This window comes from Pteronotus mesoamericanus, unplaced genomic scaffold, assembly GCF_021234165.1.
Source record: "Pteronotus mesoamericanus isolate MK-2021 breed Mesoamerican mustached bat unplaced genomic scaffold, CSHL_Meso_final contig_101, whole genome shotgun sequence".
In the NCBI taxonomy this organism is placed as follows: domain Eukaryota; kingdom Metazoa; phylum Chordata; class Mammalia; order Chiroptera; family Mormoopidae; genus Pteronotus; species Pteronotus mesoamericanus.
Window position 1 is genome coordinate 503,469 of NW_026555001.1, and position 17,491 is coordinate 520,959.

A 17,491-nucleotide genomic window follows, 5' to 3' on the forward strand; every position below is an offset into this window, starting at 1 on the left:
CGCAGCTTACCTCCAAGCTGGTTAATGTTAGAGCCTCAAAGCTACCTGCCTGAGGGGAGTATCTTTTGGAGGGATATGATTTTGAATTCAGCTGAAAGGGGGCACTACACAGAACTTCCAAACCAAAGGCGAGACTTCGTCATGTGGCAAAAACATTTTTCACACGGAATAAAGAATCCCCATAGTCAGCACATGTTCAGGGGAGCACTTGAGCGAGGCTGTATCCTAGCACAGATATCTTAAAAGGGTGGAAGGGCAGATGCCATCAATGAGCATGTTGTCCTACAGGGCACTGGGCTCTGAGTTGTTTTTCAGCCACTAGCCAAACCTAGGCTCTTGCCTTTGACAGCCAACAGCTCCAGTCTGGGAGGTGGTCAGACATGAGAACAGAGTTTTCTTTAAGTGTTGTTCTGCTTGGTTCATTCAGGGATGACCCCTTTAACACCAAGTTCTAATTAAAGTCCCCATCACCCCTGGCAGTAGTCACACTCATTCTCCTGGAAATGCACACAGCTAGGACAGAGTTCCTGGATGTGGGGGCTGGGGAAATTTTCGGAAGGAAGGAGGCATAGATTAGCATCATTAAATCCTCATTAGGCACTTGACCTTGTATCTTGTCCTAGAAGGAAGCAGACAAAGGCCTATCTCTTTCCAAGGCTCACTTGGGAACAGAGGTAAATTAAAGAGGCTCATACTGGGGCTTGACTCTCACATTTCAGGACTTTAGGGACTTCTTCTCTTCCTAGACTGCCACTTCCCCAAATAAAGTGCTGTGAGTACCAGGGAAGAGAAATAACTTCCACTGCTTTGGGCAGTGGTATTTATTTCATGGTAAATAAAGTCTTATTGAAAATAAGGCATTGTAGGACACACTTTCCCATGTGCCCAAGTTCCTGGCCAGACTCACTGGTAGGCAGATTAAGCTGAGGCTTTAGTGATTTGAAATACAAATGCTGTTATGGGAAGAGCACATCCTGGGGTCAGATATATCTGGTTTTAAATCCTAGTCCTGCATTTATTATCTGAGTGAATGTAAAAAGTCACTTACCTTTGTTTCTTCATCTATAAAATGGAGTAATACTCATTTCACTGGGTTGTTAATGAGGATTATTATATGCATTGATTATTTACTATGTGCTGGGCACTGTGCTAAACACTGTGCATGTATTAAGTCATTTAGTCGGAATTCACTATTTAAATAATATAATGTCTGCAAAGTGCCTGCTATTGTATTATTTCAGAGATAAAAGGAGGGGCTCTCATTCCTCTTGCTTCCTTCCTACCCAGACTGTTGATGCCTAAACTGAGAAATGTGGCTGAATACCTAATTATCTCTGGAAAAGAGGAAAACTGGCATTGAGATTAATCCCAAAGTGTAAATGACTGATAACAGAGCCTTTCCTGAGAGTAGGTTTTGATAGCGGAAGGATGTGAGGAAGTGTGAAGAGGAAGGAATGGGTATATAAGATAAACACTGAAGATAACTCTGAGGGCCCTGCCTGAACGCCTACCTGCAGCGAGTTAGGAAGTTTCAAAGTGAGTTTTCAGGGGCCAATCATCTGGTAGAGTGGGGATGAGAGGGGATGTCACAGAGAGCCCAGGAGAATTCTGTTTCTGAATCATTCAATTTTGAGGGGCACCTGGGAGGAGGGAACTGAGTCTTTGTATCTAGGAGCACCCCTGTACCAGCTGCTAGAGCAATAACCAAAACCTATGTCACACAGTCCTCTGGCCATGGTACTTCAGACTTGCATCCTTCCACCTTAGGAGACTCAAGGGTAGGGGGATATGAAACAGACAAGATTATTAGGTAGTAGAGACCAGAAAAACTTCCAAAGGTTTTGCAGATGGGGCAGGCTCTCCCTCAGGTGCTTGCCACAGGCCCCAAAGGTAGAGCTTTCTTTTGTTTGTTTTTTAATTTTTATTTATTGATTTAGAGAGAAGGTACTTCATCAGAGTCAGATTGGGTGCTGAGATCAAAAGAAAGAAGGGAAAATGGGTATTTGACAGGGAAAAACCACAGATACTTACACTTGATTCCAGCAAAGATCATAGGAAAGATGGGGGGGGGGCGGGGAGAGATTTGTTGTTCCACTTATTTATGCATTCATTGGTTGATTCCTTTATGTGCTCTCTACCAGGGATCAAACCCCCAACCTTGGCACACTGAGACGATGTTCTAACCAACTGAGTCACCCGGCCAGGGCAAGGCTGAGCTTCTTATAAAAATATCCTGGTTGTTGTCTCTTTTCATAACTATAACGTACTTCTAGGAAGCAAACATCTTTGAGGGCAATTATAAAAAGCTTGTAAAATTCTGTGATGCAAGTATTGAAGCAAAGTGAAATACTTCCGAGAAAGAGTTCTGGGGAATTGAGGTAATGCATTTCCAAAGGTCTCATACAAAACAAAACAAAACACCCCACAAAATTCTTCCTGCTAGCTCTGCTCCTCTAAGGACCCATTTACACAAAGTGACACATGGGGATTTTTCTGCAAGGACATGCAGCCGAGAAAGAAAAGCTTTAGAACCTGGTTTTGAATGAATGTGTCAGAGATCTTAGTACCAGGCATTATCCCTCAGGTAAGGCCCTGTTCCTGAAACAAATAGCTCTAGCAGTCTTGACTAAGGATTCAAATTTCAGCGAGAGGGCGATGAGCATGACTACCTTGGACCACATGGTTATCACTGGACAGAGTCACCTAGATGGATGGCTGGGGTGAGGGTGAAGGTACTTCATCAGAGTCAGATTGGGTGCTCAGATCAAAAGGAAGAAGGGAAAATGGGTATTTGACAGGGAAAAACCACAGATACTTACACTTGATTCCAGCAAAGATCATAGGAAATGAAAGAAATGGATGGCCAGGAAGCAGGCAGGGAAGGAAACCAGCTGGCTCCCTCTGAATTGTGTTGAGGAAAAAGTGCTGGCCTGCACTGGGCTCTGCTGCTCACTAGCTGTGCTACTTCCGGCCAGCGATCAACTTCTCTGTTTGCAGACTCACATGAGCCAGAGCAAATGCTGCAAACCTTGTCTTCACCAAGGACCATCTTCCCGATTTCTCTCACTCTCCCCTCCTCCAAAACACCCACATTAATTCACATTCTTACCCAGGGGAAATGTACAGCATGCATTGGGCTTCTTTTAAAATTTTAGAGCAGTTGAGGAGGGGGAAAGTGGTTGTGGCATCAAGGAAGGGCTTGAAGCAAGGAGGGAGACAGGCTAGGTGACAGGAAGAGCAGGGACTACAGCACACCACACAGAGAGGACTGCAGCGTTTCACAGCCTGGATTAACAGCATCTACACATCCCCTCCTATTGTTCACTCTCTGCCTTTGTCGAGACCAAAGAAACTATCCTCTGAAAGGTCAAATCCACCCAGTTTTCTAGGTTTCAAGATACCATTTGCTACATTGTCACCTTGAATTCCCCACTGGGGGAGCCTCGCAGGCTGTAAATGATAACTGGGTTTCTCTCCAACCCACACTGAACGCTCCATTCTACACCCCCAGCACCCCCTCCTCCCCCGCACTTATGCCCACTTACTTTCATGCCATCCTATTTAGCACTTGATTACATATTGCCTTGAATTGTTCTCCAGCCCACTGATCAGAGCTTCCCACCTCCCAGCCCACCCACTCCTATGCTGGGTTTTCAGCCTCCTCAAAACCTACAGTCTTTTTCCCTTGCCATTTTCTGTCATTGCATCAAATCCCCCACCCCACCCCCTTCTTCATTTCCTTCCCTATTCAGCCCAAGCTGCAGGAGCCATCTCATCACCTTCCTTTGCCTAAACCTTCCTTCCCCTCCACCCAGTCCCACTGGAGATCCTGTCCAGTTGGACCCCATCCTGATCAGGCCGGCTCTTTCTTCTCTGTGACTTCTGGGCTCCTGAGCTCTGCTGGAGAAAATCACAGCCCACGCAGATTGGCGCTACTACAAAGTCATCCTCTGCAGCCCCAGCGGGCTGCTGAGCAGCCTGGAAACCCTGGTTAGTGTCCCTGTCGGCACACTCACCCTCTCCCCATCGCGACTCTTCTAAGCATTTTCCACCCCTTGAGGTTTGCCTCGAAAATAAAAGCCATCAGGCAGGAATCCCCTCGTCCTTACAGCATCCTCTGCCCCACCAAGAACCTCCCCCTCCCTCATCATCTTTGCCTCCCCCCACCTTGAGAGGCTGTGGGGCCTCTTTACCTAGTCAAAGGTAACCCCGCCTGAGAGCTTTGCAGCCTTGGCACCTCTTCGACTACCTCAGTTCCCCTCTCTCCTCTAACTTTACATCTTGTGCTTCTCTGAGCACATAAACTGTTCCCTCTCCATCATGATGAGATTTTTCTCCTTCCCAGCCCAACCTCGCAATCAATTATGCTTGGCGAGGCCATAGCCCACCATGACCATAAAAGTGTGCAACAGCCAGGAATGACCCCCTTTTGTCAAGTCCATGACCACTCTCAGCCTGTCTTTCTTGACCTTGCTGACACTCTGACATTGTTGACCCTTCTTCTCTTCTTGTTTCTCTCCCTTCTCTTGATTGTCACCTCTGGGTTACTCCTCTGCTCTCCTGTCCCCGCTCACCCCACCCCCTCCATTCCAATCTTGTTAGACTCTGCTTTCCCCTCCTTGGCAAACTCTTGTTGAGGATCCTTCAGGCACAGTTGGGATGAAATTCAAGTTCCTCCGGAGAGCAGAGAAAGGCCTTTGTCATTTGGTTCCTGCTTTCTCTCCCTCCCCCTATCACATGACTTAGCCCCTCCTCCACTGGCCGCATTCTCTCTCCTCACTGTGCCCTTAGTGCGTTTCTTTCCTCTGTCTGGAGCGCCGGTTCTCCCTGCCTGCTGCTTCACCAGGAGAACTCCTAGTCGTCTTGTAGGGACAAGCTCAGTGACTGCCTCATTCCTAAGTCAGTCTTTTCTAAGAAGGCCTCATCTAAAGTTCCAAACCATCCTGAGCATGCCTTAGCCTTTATCACATTACACTGAAATTATCTGCTCTACTAATCTGTCAGCCCCGTGAGGCTCAGGACTGGGCTCTTAACCCACCTGTGCTTAATGCCCAGCACGGCTAGGCACATAATAAATGCTCAATTCATTCATGTTTGAGGAAGGTGTGAATGACTTAATGTATTAGTTGTTATTCCCAACTAAGCTACTACAGGGTAGTGAATGTGAGCAGTCTTCTTAGAGCAGCTTTATGTGGTAGATATATCGTTTATTGTGGTAAAACACATATAGCATAAAAATTTAATGTGTACAACCCAGTGACATTTAGTACAATACCTTCACAATGTTGTGTAGCCATTACCACTTTCTAGTTCCAAAACATTTTTATCACCCCATAGAGAAGACCCTTTACCATTAAGCAGTCATTCTTTATTCCTACATCCCTCCCAGCTCTGGCAACCACTAATCTGCTTTCCTTCTCTAAAGAGTTGCCTTGTCTGGATATTTTATATAAGTAGAATCATACTATATGTTGTCTCTTGTTTTTGGCTTCATTCACTTTGCATAATGTTTTCAAGGTTCATTCATGCTGTAACATGTATCAGCTCTTCATTCCTGCATATGGCTAGATAATATTCCATTGTATGACTATACCACATTTTGTTTATCCATTCATCAACTGATAAACATTTGGGTTATTTCTACCCTTTGGCTATGTTGAATATGTGCTGCTATGAGGATTTATGTACAGTTTTCATTTGAACACCTGTTTTTAATTCTTCTGGGTATATACCCAGGAATAGAATTGTAGGGTCATATGGTAATTCTATGTTTAATTTATTGAGGAACCACCAAACTGTTTTCCATAGCAACTGCGCCATAATACATTTATATTTATATCACCATTTATATTACATGAGAATTCGAATATCTCCACATTCTTGTGAACATTTGTTATTCTCTTTTTTCCCTTTTTTTTTAGTATAGTCATTCTAGTGAACACGAGTGGTAGATATATTTTGATGTATATGCTCAGCTTAATGATCCCTGTCTATAAATGCCTCATTGCCATCTGTAGAGTGTGACATTCCAAAGCTGTTTGTGCTTGATGGGACCCCAAACTCTGGTCATAGTTTATTGGATTAAGGATGGATTCCTGAGCCACTCTGCACCAAAAGAGTTCCTTCCACGGGAGTCTCTGTTTGAGAGAGAGGGGTAGTGGGATGGAGAGACCCACAGAAGGGTAGTGGAGTGGTTCATAGGGCTAGCATGTGAACTTGGGGGCTGTGGGTGTCTGTCTTTGATCCCAAATGTGAAGGGAACAACAGAGGGAACCCTCAGGGGAAAAAATAGACAAAAATACTCAGAGAGAAACAGAAATTAAAGAGTGGAGAGACGCATCCCTTGAGTGCCTGGCAGTCTGTGTGTTCTCAGTTCTAGTTTTTTCTTAAGCCTCAAGGTATTCTTGCCCTTAGGGGCTGTAAGTCACCCTTCCATCCTATTGCAGTTAAGCCAACTCCAGGGAATTTCTCTATCTTGCAAGCAATAGAATCCAGGGCAAGAGTCACTGGCACTCTCACAATCTACTAGACCTAAGAAGGGCCCTCAAACTGTAGGCCAAAGCAAAATATCTGTAAGGCTACTTCCATTTTTTTTTTTTTTTGGTCCTAAAAATAATTTCTTTTGACCTAAATGACCTTACCCTTGCCCACCAACCCAGTGTGAATTTGGAGGCAAATCCAGGGTACTGACATCATTTAATATTCATCAGGCATCCTCAAAGGCAGGGTGTCCAGCACCTTGATGTGCCTTTTGGCATCTGTTCTAGATATTTTTTCCCCTAGTAGCAGAACTCTTTTGTTCAGTTCTTCAGGTGTCACGTTTTCTTGTTTTTGTTATCACTGTAACTTCACTCTTACAGAACTTTTCAGGGACAGAAAGGCAACATGGCGTGGAGAAGTCAACTGGGAATTTTGAAGAACCCAATTCTAGCCCTATTCTTGCCACTGGCTTTGCTCTGTAATGCTGAGTAAATCATGAAACTCTCTTGATTTGTTTTCCCATCTGTGGAAGTGGGAGAGAAAAATAATACTTTTGTCTGCCTACTTCACAGAGATGCAAACTAAAATTAGATCATGGGTGTGAACATTTTATGAGGCAAAAATATATAAATTGTATCCATGATGGTAAAGAACTCCCTTGATTTTTTTCTTACTCCCAGACCCCAAGTTTAAGGTCCTCACTCAATAATTACCTGAATTTAACTCTAGTTGCTTAATTTAAAAAGAAACGTGTTTCTTCATCCATTTCTCTTGAACACAGATAAACACTTTTTAAAATTACAAATAAAACAAAAAACAAAAACAAGAGACATACATCCTGTTCTGTTTTTTATTGTATTTTTTCCGTTACTACTTATCACCCTCATACCCCCTCCCCCCAGCAATCACCACACTGTTGTCCATGTCCGTGAGTCCTTTTTCCTTTTTGCTTCATCCCTCCATCACCTAACTTCCCCCCACATAGCTGTCAGTCTATATGAGCCTGTCTCTATTTTGCTTGTTAGTTCAGTTTGTTCAGTAGATTCCACATATGAGTGAAATCATATGGTATTTCTCTTTCTCTGACTGGCTTATTTCACCTAGCATAATGTTCTCCAGGTCTATTGTAAAGGGTAACATTTTCTTTTCTTTTCTCTTTTTTTTTCCCAGCCAAGTAGTACTGTTCTGTTTTAAGGCAGGCTAATTTCTTGCCATTTTTTGATGACTATAATTATTTTCCTTTAACATAACATGCCATTTCCAAAAATGTCTCCAAGAGGCATAGTGTCTATTACACAGTGGTTCCCAAACTTGCCTGCACCTTGTAATCAATGAAGAGTTTTCAAAACTACTAATGCCAGCATCCCATCATAGAGACTGGGATGTAAATGGTCTGCAGAGTGGCCTGGAACTTTGGAAATTTTCATAGATCCCTACATTATTCAAATGTCTAGCTAAGTTTGGGACCACTTCCTTTAGGTTCTTCTTTTTTTTTAAAAAAGTCCTAATACTAATCATTTTGGGGTTAATTCCCATCCCATCTAGGCTTTCCCTGGAAACATTTCCCTTATAAATTGCTGCAGGAAACCACAGATTAGTCCTAAATCTGTTTCTTCATCCTACTGTGATTGCCTTGGTTTCATCAGGTTAATTGAAATCTCTTCTGATAAGTGCAGTGAAGCCATTAATGGAGGTTTCATTTATCTGCATACACATTTCCTGTTCTACTGTGTTTTCCCTCCAATAATTTAGTTATGATTTACATGATACTTTTTTCCTCCCTCAATTCAAATAGTATCTTGCTGTACCTGAGCGACTGGTTGGGTGTCTCTACCTGCTATTTCACTTTTGGGAGGACAAAATTTCCCTTTCTCCACTTATGTCATCTCCGGATCATTCCAGATCTAGCCAGCCAGCTTGGTGAGCTTGTTCCAAGGGTTGTGTGGGTCATAGCTCAGACTGAGACATTTCACAATTTGGAGCCAAACTTGGTAAAGTTTCTGCACTTCTGTGTTTATCCACTCCTGCCTGACAGTGGGCCAGGTTGAATCTGCTGTTGATTCCATAATATAAGCCAACTATATTATATGTATAGGGACCCTCTGATCGTTAATTGCTGACACCACATTGGCTTTGGTCAGGAGGTAGGACAGATTCAAATCTGAACACAAATCCCCCTGGGCCTTTTGGCCACCCCTTGACCCAAAGGAGTATATGAGCTTCCTCTCAATGTGGGTCTGAATTCTAAAGTGAAAAGGGCTGCTGTTTTACCAGGGCTTCATCCCCACTCAGGATGAGTCACTGCCGTTCATCTGCCGTGGCCCCCTGGGTTTAAAACACCATTGGATTTCCAAGGGTTGAGAATGACAGAAGAATAGATGCTTTCGGTCAAACAAGCATTACCGCGTCCTGGGCTGTTTTAGGCCATACGGTGCCATAGCCTGTGACAGCCCACGTTTCCTCTCTTCTTGGGGTTCACTACCTCTCCAACTGGCTAGAGCCAGAACATCAATCCTACCTAAGGAGTGAGATTTCAAACTCACCCACATCATAAGCAAAGAGCCAAAAATCATTCTCTCTCTCTCTTTTTAAAGAACTTAATTTTTAAAAATTGTTTAAATTCTTTAATTCTGTCTCTGAGAATAAATTTATACATTAAATATAATTTACGATATTTCAAAGAAATTTACCATTATGTTCAATGATTGAAACATATGGCATTTTCCCCACTTTACTTTGCTACAGGAACTCAGGAGAAGCCCAAAAAGACATGTGATGCCCGAGGCCACTCTTGCTTCTCTGGATTAGGGCAAACAATGGTCACTTCACTTATGTATTATTAATGCAGTATCACTGTTAATAATAACTGAATCTATTGGGCATTTACTATGTGCCAGACATAGTAATCCATGCTAAGCCCTTTACATAATTTATTTCAATTACTCTTTGTCCCATGCCATGAAGCAGGTAGGACTTATTATCTCCATTTTATATATAAGGACATAGAAACTTGGGGAACTTAAAGCTTATACAGCTAGAAAGTGGTGGGATCAGAACTCAATTCTGACCACTGCAGAGTCCATGCTCTTATTCTCTAGAGTCTTCTGAGATGATCCCTTTTATGAAAATATCCTTCCATCCCAGTAACATAGCTTTCTCTGGTTTTAAAAACTAAGGCCTGGCCTGGCCCTGGCGGGGGCGAGGGGGAAGTGATGGATGTTTTTCTCTTTTTTCTATCCAGGATCAGTGGATGGGTCAGTAGAAGCCGACTTCCAGTTTTCCTGCCGTCTCTCTCTCATCCTCTTTTTACTTCTGCTTTTTGAATGACAGAATATTCACAGGTCACTGGGTGAAAAAAAAAAGATAATATTTGCCTCTTCACGAAAGGTCAGCGAGGGCTCCTTCTGGAAAGAGGAGAGTCAGATTATTTAATCTAATTTCACAAATAGCCTTGATCTTATTAGCTGAGGGAATGAATAAGGAGACAGAGGCCATACAAAGCAAGATTTATTACTGCTTCCCATGAAAGCAGAGGGAAAATGAATATTGGCTTAATGGGGATTTGGGCCTGTAATTTAATTCTTTGTTTCATCTTAGAGAGAAGTGACCCACAGACAAAAGGTCAGTGGGTCCTTGTAGTGCTCTCCCGAGCTAGTGAGGAACGGGGTTATTTCTCCACAGACCCCTAGTGTTCTAAGTCACCTCTGTGGCATGGAAGCGTAGAAAGGAAGAAACCCATTGGACTCTCATTAGCCTGGAAAGTGTGTTCACACTGTCATTGCTTCCCCAGACCAGTGAAACAATGAGTAAGGTATTCTTAGAAAATTTCTAGTGAAGATGTGGCCAGTGATACTAATATTAATTCTCAGGGGAAGAATTAGAGGGGAAAATGGAGAAAGCCTGGGGCCATATCAATTCAATAAGCTTGTATGGAATGCTAACTATGTAGTAGACACCAAGAGATAAATAAAACCTTCTCTGTCCCTGGAAATGCTTGTCTATGAGTAGTTACTGGCAACCACAGAGGAATTTGCTCCCAGGATTCAGACACCAAAATGCAAAACTGTCCAGCATGCCAGCAGCTCATTTTCATTCTGAGACTCTTGTTCTGCTACAATTGTGGGACAGCACAGCTCACTTCTGTGAGCTACAAAACTCCCCAACTCATTAGCAGCTCACAGGTGTTAACCCAGCCTCTGGGTGCTGGGTGAGGCACACATATCCAGCCCAAATCTGAGGGAGCTCAGATGAAGAAAGAAAATTCAGAATCAACTGAAGCCCCCAGGTCCCTTCCCCAGAAGTCATCAGTGCAAATGGGCAGCAGGCTCTGCCTCAGCTCATAAATTTAGCTCTCGCAGACCGCCTCACTGGATCAAGACTTCAGGTATCGAGGAAAGGGCCTCTCTGCCTGTGTTAGAAAACAAAAACAAATAGCATTGCCCATCGTGGAATCTGATCCAGGCCAGTGTCAGTTGGATCAATAAACTTTATAAGTCTTTTTAGGGTAAATATTCAGTTACAGTTATGAATTAAGGATGTGAGAGAGGGAAAAACAGTTATACCTTACAGTGGTTAACACTGGGTTTAAAACCAAAATGTGACATTGCATTAGTCTTCTTGTTGAGGCCTAAAAAAGAAGAAAAAAGAAAAAAAGAAAAAAAAAGGGAAAGAAAAAGAAAAAAGAAACTGAGTAAAATTTGTTTTAATCACTTTTGTTCTGATACATATTAAAGATCATTGGATTTTGTGGAAGGTAAGAAAGGGAGGCAGGTAATAGCTAAACCAACCACTTAAAACACACACACACACACACACACACACACACACACGTAATTTTCTGCCAAAGCTGTGTATCTGATTGCTAAATATTAAATGTTTGCCTTACTAGCCAAATTTTACTCATTCCCCCACAGCTGTATTTCCAAGTCATGAATCCTTGCATACATACAAAACAGTAGATGGGGTAAGTGGTGGTATCCATGGTTGTTAGAGTAACTCTACGAATCCCTAAATGAATTGCTCATGGTTCTGCTGTATTTTCAAAGATAAAGTTATGCCAGAGATTTCAGGAAACAGGACTGGCTTCATGGGCATGTGCCCAGTGTAGTTATATAGGGCCTCACACTCCGAAGGACCCATCCTCAGGGTTTAATGCCCATTATTCACCATCTTAAAATTGTTAGTAATTTTACTCTTGATTTGCTGTTCTGTAAGTGAAGTCTAATGATACAATAGAGTATGCCCCCTGGGGGCTTGGAGCTTTGACTCTCTTGTAACCTTGTCTTCCTACCTCTTCAGGATGGAGTCTTGACTGTCTGTTCCCTGTCTCCTGGCCGCCTGGGCCTCACTTGGCCCCCCTTTCTCCACCCCTAGCTCGTAGTAACTGCCACCCTCCACTGTGGGGTGGCAACCAGGTTACGTCATCGAGGGCTGGCCTGCGTGTCACTGTTGCCCTCTGTTCCTGGCAGGGACCTGGGCATAGGGGTGGAGGAGGTCTGGGTTGAATGTACAATGATAGCATCTCATGGTAGAGCAAGGTGGCAGAGAGCCCTGCCCTGGGCATTTGGCCAGCCTCTCAGAGGAGGTCCCTGACCTAGGTACTGAGTGCAGCGGGCAGGAGGTTGCAATCTCCTGGGAAGTCATCTGTTGAATGTGGGTTGGGGCAGTGGTCTTAGGGGAAGTGGGAGATTGAGAACCTTGTTCCTGGCCAAGGTCCTACATTTTCATTTTGCAATGAAGCCTGTTGGCAAGTGGGCAACTTCAAAGACCATGGAGGTGCAGAGAAGCCTATGAATACAGTTTTTATATGGCATCTAGCTTGATACAAAACTTGTTGATAAATACTTTAGAAGAAGAAAAAAAAAAGTTCCTTCCCTCCAAGGGACTTGTAATCTAGCTGAAAACAGAGGAAATTTACATACTGAAAGTAACAAGAAACTTTCATAAAGGATGTAGAATCAAAGAGGGGTCCTGAATAAAGGATTTAGGGATGGAGGGGAGGGAGAAAGGTGCCTGGTCACCGTGCTCTAAAATGCAAGGAGGCCAGTGTGACCTCACACGTATGCTGACTTGATACTAGTTGTACATATTTGGTACAAGGCCAGGACTGTCCTGGTAAGAGGGGAAGATGTGGGAACAGACACTGCTGATGTGAACCTCTGAGTAGAGAGGCCAACAAAACAGAGGGTGTGGTGTCAATGTGGAAGATTGGCTGCATGGAGCTGAATTGTGCAGGGCAAACAAGACAAGAATGGGTTGAGAACCTTCCAGCCATGTACACTGAGGTACATAGAGCAGGCTGCTACTAGTAAACACTGCAGGCCACTCAAAGTTCTTCCTAGTCCAGCAAAGAGAGAACAAAGGGATCTAACCTTGTACTTAAGCAAACGAGGAAGGGAAGTCAAATTTCACAGTGAGTTCAATGATGAGGGGAAAAAGCAAATATTCTCTGGTGAAGGTTGACTTAATTAACCATTTTAATAATTCATGAGTCTTTAAAATGTTTGCCAGTAGATTTAGAGCTCAGATTCTGCTTCTGGCATTTAGCTCTGGGTTTTCTCGATCACAAATTGTGCTGCCTCATGGAGCAATAGCAGGAGCCAGCCTGAGAATGCGAGGTCTGCTTCCACCAGAGCCCAGACCATGCACAGTCCTTAACCGTTTGGGGCTTAAAACTGTTTCGAGAATCTCATGAGACTTCTGGGCCTTGCCCTAGGGGGAAAATAAATGAATAAATTAATTTTAAAATGTATATGCAGATTCAGGGCTTTACAGATTCCCCTGAGGCCCATCCTTGAACTCCAGTTTAAGAATCCCCCATTCAGAGGATTTCTAAGGACTCTAACATTCTTTTTTAACTTACCAGCCAGCCAGTCTGTCAATATGTCACCTGGAAACGCTGTGACTCTTTGCAGGCAAGCAGCCTCATGTGGATGTTTGCAAAGTGAGAAAGGCATATGCAATATTTGTTCATTAGGCTGAAGCAAGGCTAATGCAAAAAAGAGGACTGAATGAATCAAAAGCCATGAGTCAGCTGCCTCCCCCCAACCCCCCCCCCGCCCCCCCTCCCACCAACGGGCTATCAGGCATCCTGCTGAAGCTGAGGGGGTGAGCTCTGGAGTCAGACAGCCTGGGGCCCTCAAATCCCAGCCCAGGCACTTTCTGGCTGTGATGTGGAGGAAGGACTTAACCTTTCATAGCCTCAGTTTCCTCATTTGTAAAATTGATACTGAAAGTCCTTATGACTTTGATTACATTTAGTTTTATGTCCTACCTCTAGAAATCATCCCCCCCTTCTCTCCGTATGGATATCTTTCCCTCAGAGACTTCACCATGAGACCAGACAGGAGGACAGTGGAAAAGACCTCAGAGCTGTCCTCAAGACCTGAAGAAACGGTTCATTATCCTTACCTCACTTCTGATTAATCAGCTTCCGGCAAGACCCCAAACCCCTAACCCACATATATAATCTGTAACCCACATGCTCTGGACAAACTTGGACTTTTGAGCATTAGCTTTCCATTCTCTGGGATGGCGCCATTCATCAATCAAATAGCCAATATTTCTTCACTTTAATTCTTGATGTTCGGCTTTTTGGCTCTGCTAGCACAGGACAGACAACTCTTTCTGTTCTATAGCAAAATGGAGCCAATGGGATTTACCTTATTTTCTCATGTTCTGAGGGTGAACTAAACCAGCCACTATAAATCATCATCCACTGTACCTGGACCACAGTAGTACTCAGTAAAGGGAGTTTATTCTCCTGATCTCACCCCTAAGGAGGAGGGGTGCTGTGAATTCAGAGACAGTGTCTTGATTTAAGGCTGGGGGAAGGGACAGAGTAAGAAGTGGCTGGGAACTGTCTTTCTGAATTGTGTATGTGTTGCTGTTCCCCCTCTCTGGACTCCCCCTTCCCTCAATCCCCCATATGACTCCCCTAAGGCAACATGGGCTGAGTTCAGCACACGAGGCCCGAGAGCAAGTAGTAGCCTTGGTCTGGAGCACTGAGAAGTGTGGAGGCTGCAGAAAACAATGGGGAAGAGAGGCTGGGCTTTTTCTGGCTGCAGGCCTGACTACAGCAGAAGAGGTGGTGGGGGAGGAGGGAGAGAACGAGAGAGAGAGAGAGAGAGAGAGAGAGAGAGAGAGAGAGAGAACAGGCTTCCCCTTGGTTTCTGAACAAGCAGTCTGAATGTTATTCAGGAGCCTACAGTAAAGCTGGGGCTGGTCCTGGGGGACGTGCAGAGCTAAGCAAGATGCGGCTGCCTGCCTGCTGCTCTCAAGGACCTTGCAACTTTGATATGGAAATAAGACAAGCCCCAGGAAGGAGAGTGATGAAGGGCTGGCTGCATTGCTGGATGCTGAGCATCCTCTTTAATACAGAGTCTGGGAAGGGAGGGCCCAGTGGGGGCAGGATAGTAGAAAGCCATTTATGCAGCGCCAGGCACTTGACATCCACTAACTCTCACCGTCACAGCCACACTCCAGCATAGATGCTGTTATCTTTTACTGTATGATGAGGAAACAAGCTCAGAGTGTTGGTGACTCACTCAGGACGACAGCTGTTAGGTGGTGCCATAGCATTCACACCTGGCCTTCCTGCCTCTGAAATCTTTTTTTCCCATCCCCCCCCCACCCCGCCCCGCCCCATCCAGGTTATTTAGCTAGAGGAAACGGAGGTCTCCACAGTCCTGACTCTGAGGCCTGTGGAGCCATTACACAGCTGCTAAATGCTAAGCAGAGTCTTGCTCCATAAATATTTGCCCCATGATTGGGAAGGAAAAAATACTCCTTTCTGGGTTCTCAGCAGCTCTGGGCAGTTCACGTGCTCTGTTTACTTTCCTCCCACATTCCCCCATGAGGACTCATCGGCCCTCCCTTCCCTCAGCTGAAAACCGAAGGCAGAGTGGAATGAAGGAAGCGCCTGGATTATATAGAGCCTGTCTCCGGCCTGCTCTGTGCTGTCCCAGGTCTCCCTGCAAATAGCTGCCTCTGTCAGAAAGTCCTAGTTCAGAAAAATACCTCATAGCATATAATAAGGATGACTTCGGAGGAATAAGTGTTTTGAGGCATTTGCAGCCACAGCACAAAGAAAGACAGTGTGTGTTCAAGCCCCTACGAAGGAAAGCATTTTGGGTTTTCTGGGGAAAGCCGGCATTCCACAGACTGACAGTGCAGCAGTGAGAAGTAGGTCTTCAGCAGGCAGCAGCCGGCAAGCTTCAGCTCAGCTTGGGCCTCTGCCGAGGAGGAACCCTGTTGTCCCAGGGAATTTTCTAAGCAGAGTCTCCTGACCTGATTTGTAGCTGGCGATGTGAATGCAATATCCAAAGTTAGGTGCCCGGGGGAGAGCAAAATGAGACCACCTCTCCATTCATTTCCTGCCACTGATCCAATGATGTTGATGAACAGTGATTTTTAAATGCAAAGGGTTTTGTCATCATGATTTTTCAATAAAATTCTAGCACAGCTCTCTATTTCCTGAGGCCCTAGGGATCCTTTCTAATATATTTGGTATGACATATTCCCCAGGGCCAGCTTTTTATTTCATTGCCATTTTAAGGGTATCAGAGCATGTGGCTAGAACTTACATCTAAATAATAGATAGCTAGATGGTAAAAGCCTGTATTATTACTTACACTTAGTAAAGTCCCTTTGGATAGTAAGAAACAGCATGCTATTAATTTTTCTTGCTGTCACTTGACAATATGAATTGGTTTTGTGTAAGAAACAGGAACTCATTCGATTGAATTTAGGAAATTGGTAAAACAAATTTGACTTCAGTGGGTTTGAATGATTACAATGTAATAAACATATAAAGGCTAGGAAGCTAATTTATCATTGCTTTCAGTGTTATTTATTTGAAACTCCTTCATTGTTGATATAAACAGGCTTTATTAAAGATTATGTATTCAATTTCCAAATGAACTGTAAATGGCTTTCTATAGAGAAATTATTTGATTCATTGTTTTCCTGAATAAAACATGTTTCTGCCCAGTGGGGTTATATAGCCCATATATTAATATTCGATTATTCTGCTGAGGTTGGTTGGCACCTATGATGTGCAATGTCTGATTTGTTCTCTGATCTATTTGTCTTCACTATCTCTAATAAACACTGAGACAGGATGCATAACCTCTTAAGACCTGCACTTCAATGAATCATAAGAGAACGTCTTTCTGTGTGGCAGTTCACCATTTGAATAATAATTTTGGTTCCTTTTTAAAATGTTAAAGTGCCAGCTCTTCAAAATAGACTACAGTGAAAGGCTTGAGAGATGCTGAGGGTCACTGATAAAGAATCATAATTGACCTTAGCTTTGGTTGCGTAGTAACTGACTCACCGGGTAGTAGATCATTGCATGCTGCAGAACTACCAACACACTGCCATTTAAGTCAGGGGGAGTTTTTGCATTAGCAATTTAGAAAACTACATGTAGCATACGCTTGTAGAGAGAAGCAGCCCGTCAGTAGAGGTGGAGCTTGTGGAAGATGGTCCTCCAGAAGCCTGCCATATTGTTAAAAACCTGTTCAATTTCAACAGTATCCACATGAAGTATCTCAGAATGCTGAGACTGGGGAAGACCTTGGTGGGACATTTATTTTCATTGTCTCAATGCCAGTTGGCATAGTTTAATATTTTAAAGCTTGTCTACAGTGCTAGAAAAAGTAATTGTTTAAAGAAAGAAGATTCTACCTCTTTCCCCAGGAACTCTCATTTGTTGTTGTTGTTTCTATCATCAAACTCCAGCTTGAAGAATACAAAGTTATGGTGGAGAGGAAGTCATTATTCAACCTCAGTTTTGAAAGAAAGGATTTCGCTGTTGATGGCAGTAGTATGTTCACTCCATAATTCAACAACTTTAAAGCTGTCTCCAATGAAGAGGCTTGAAGATCTCAGATCAAACTGAACTGGGCCACCAACCAAATTTTAAATTTATTATCTTGAAGATTTTAAGTTGACTTAATAATTTCAAAGTCTAGTAAAGAAATACAAATAGCTCTCACTGGTGTGGCTC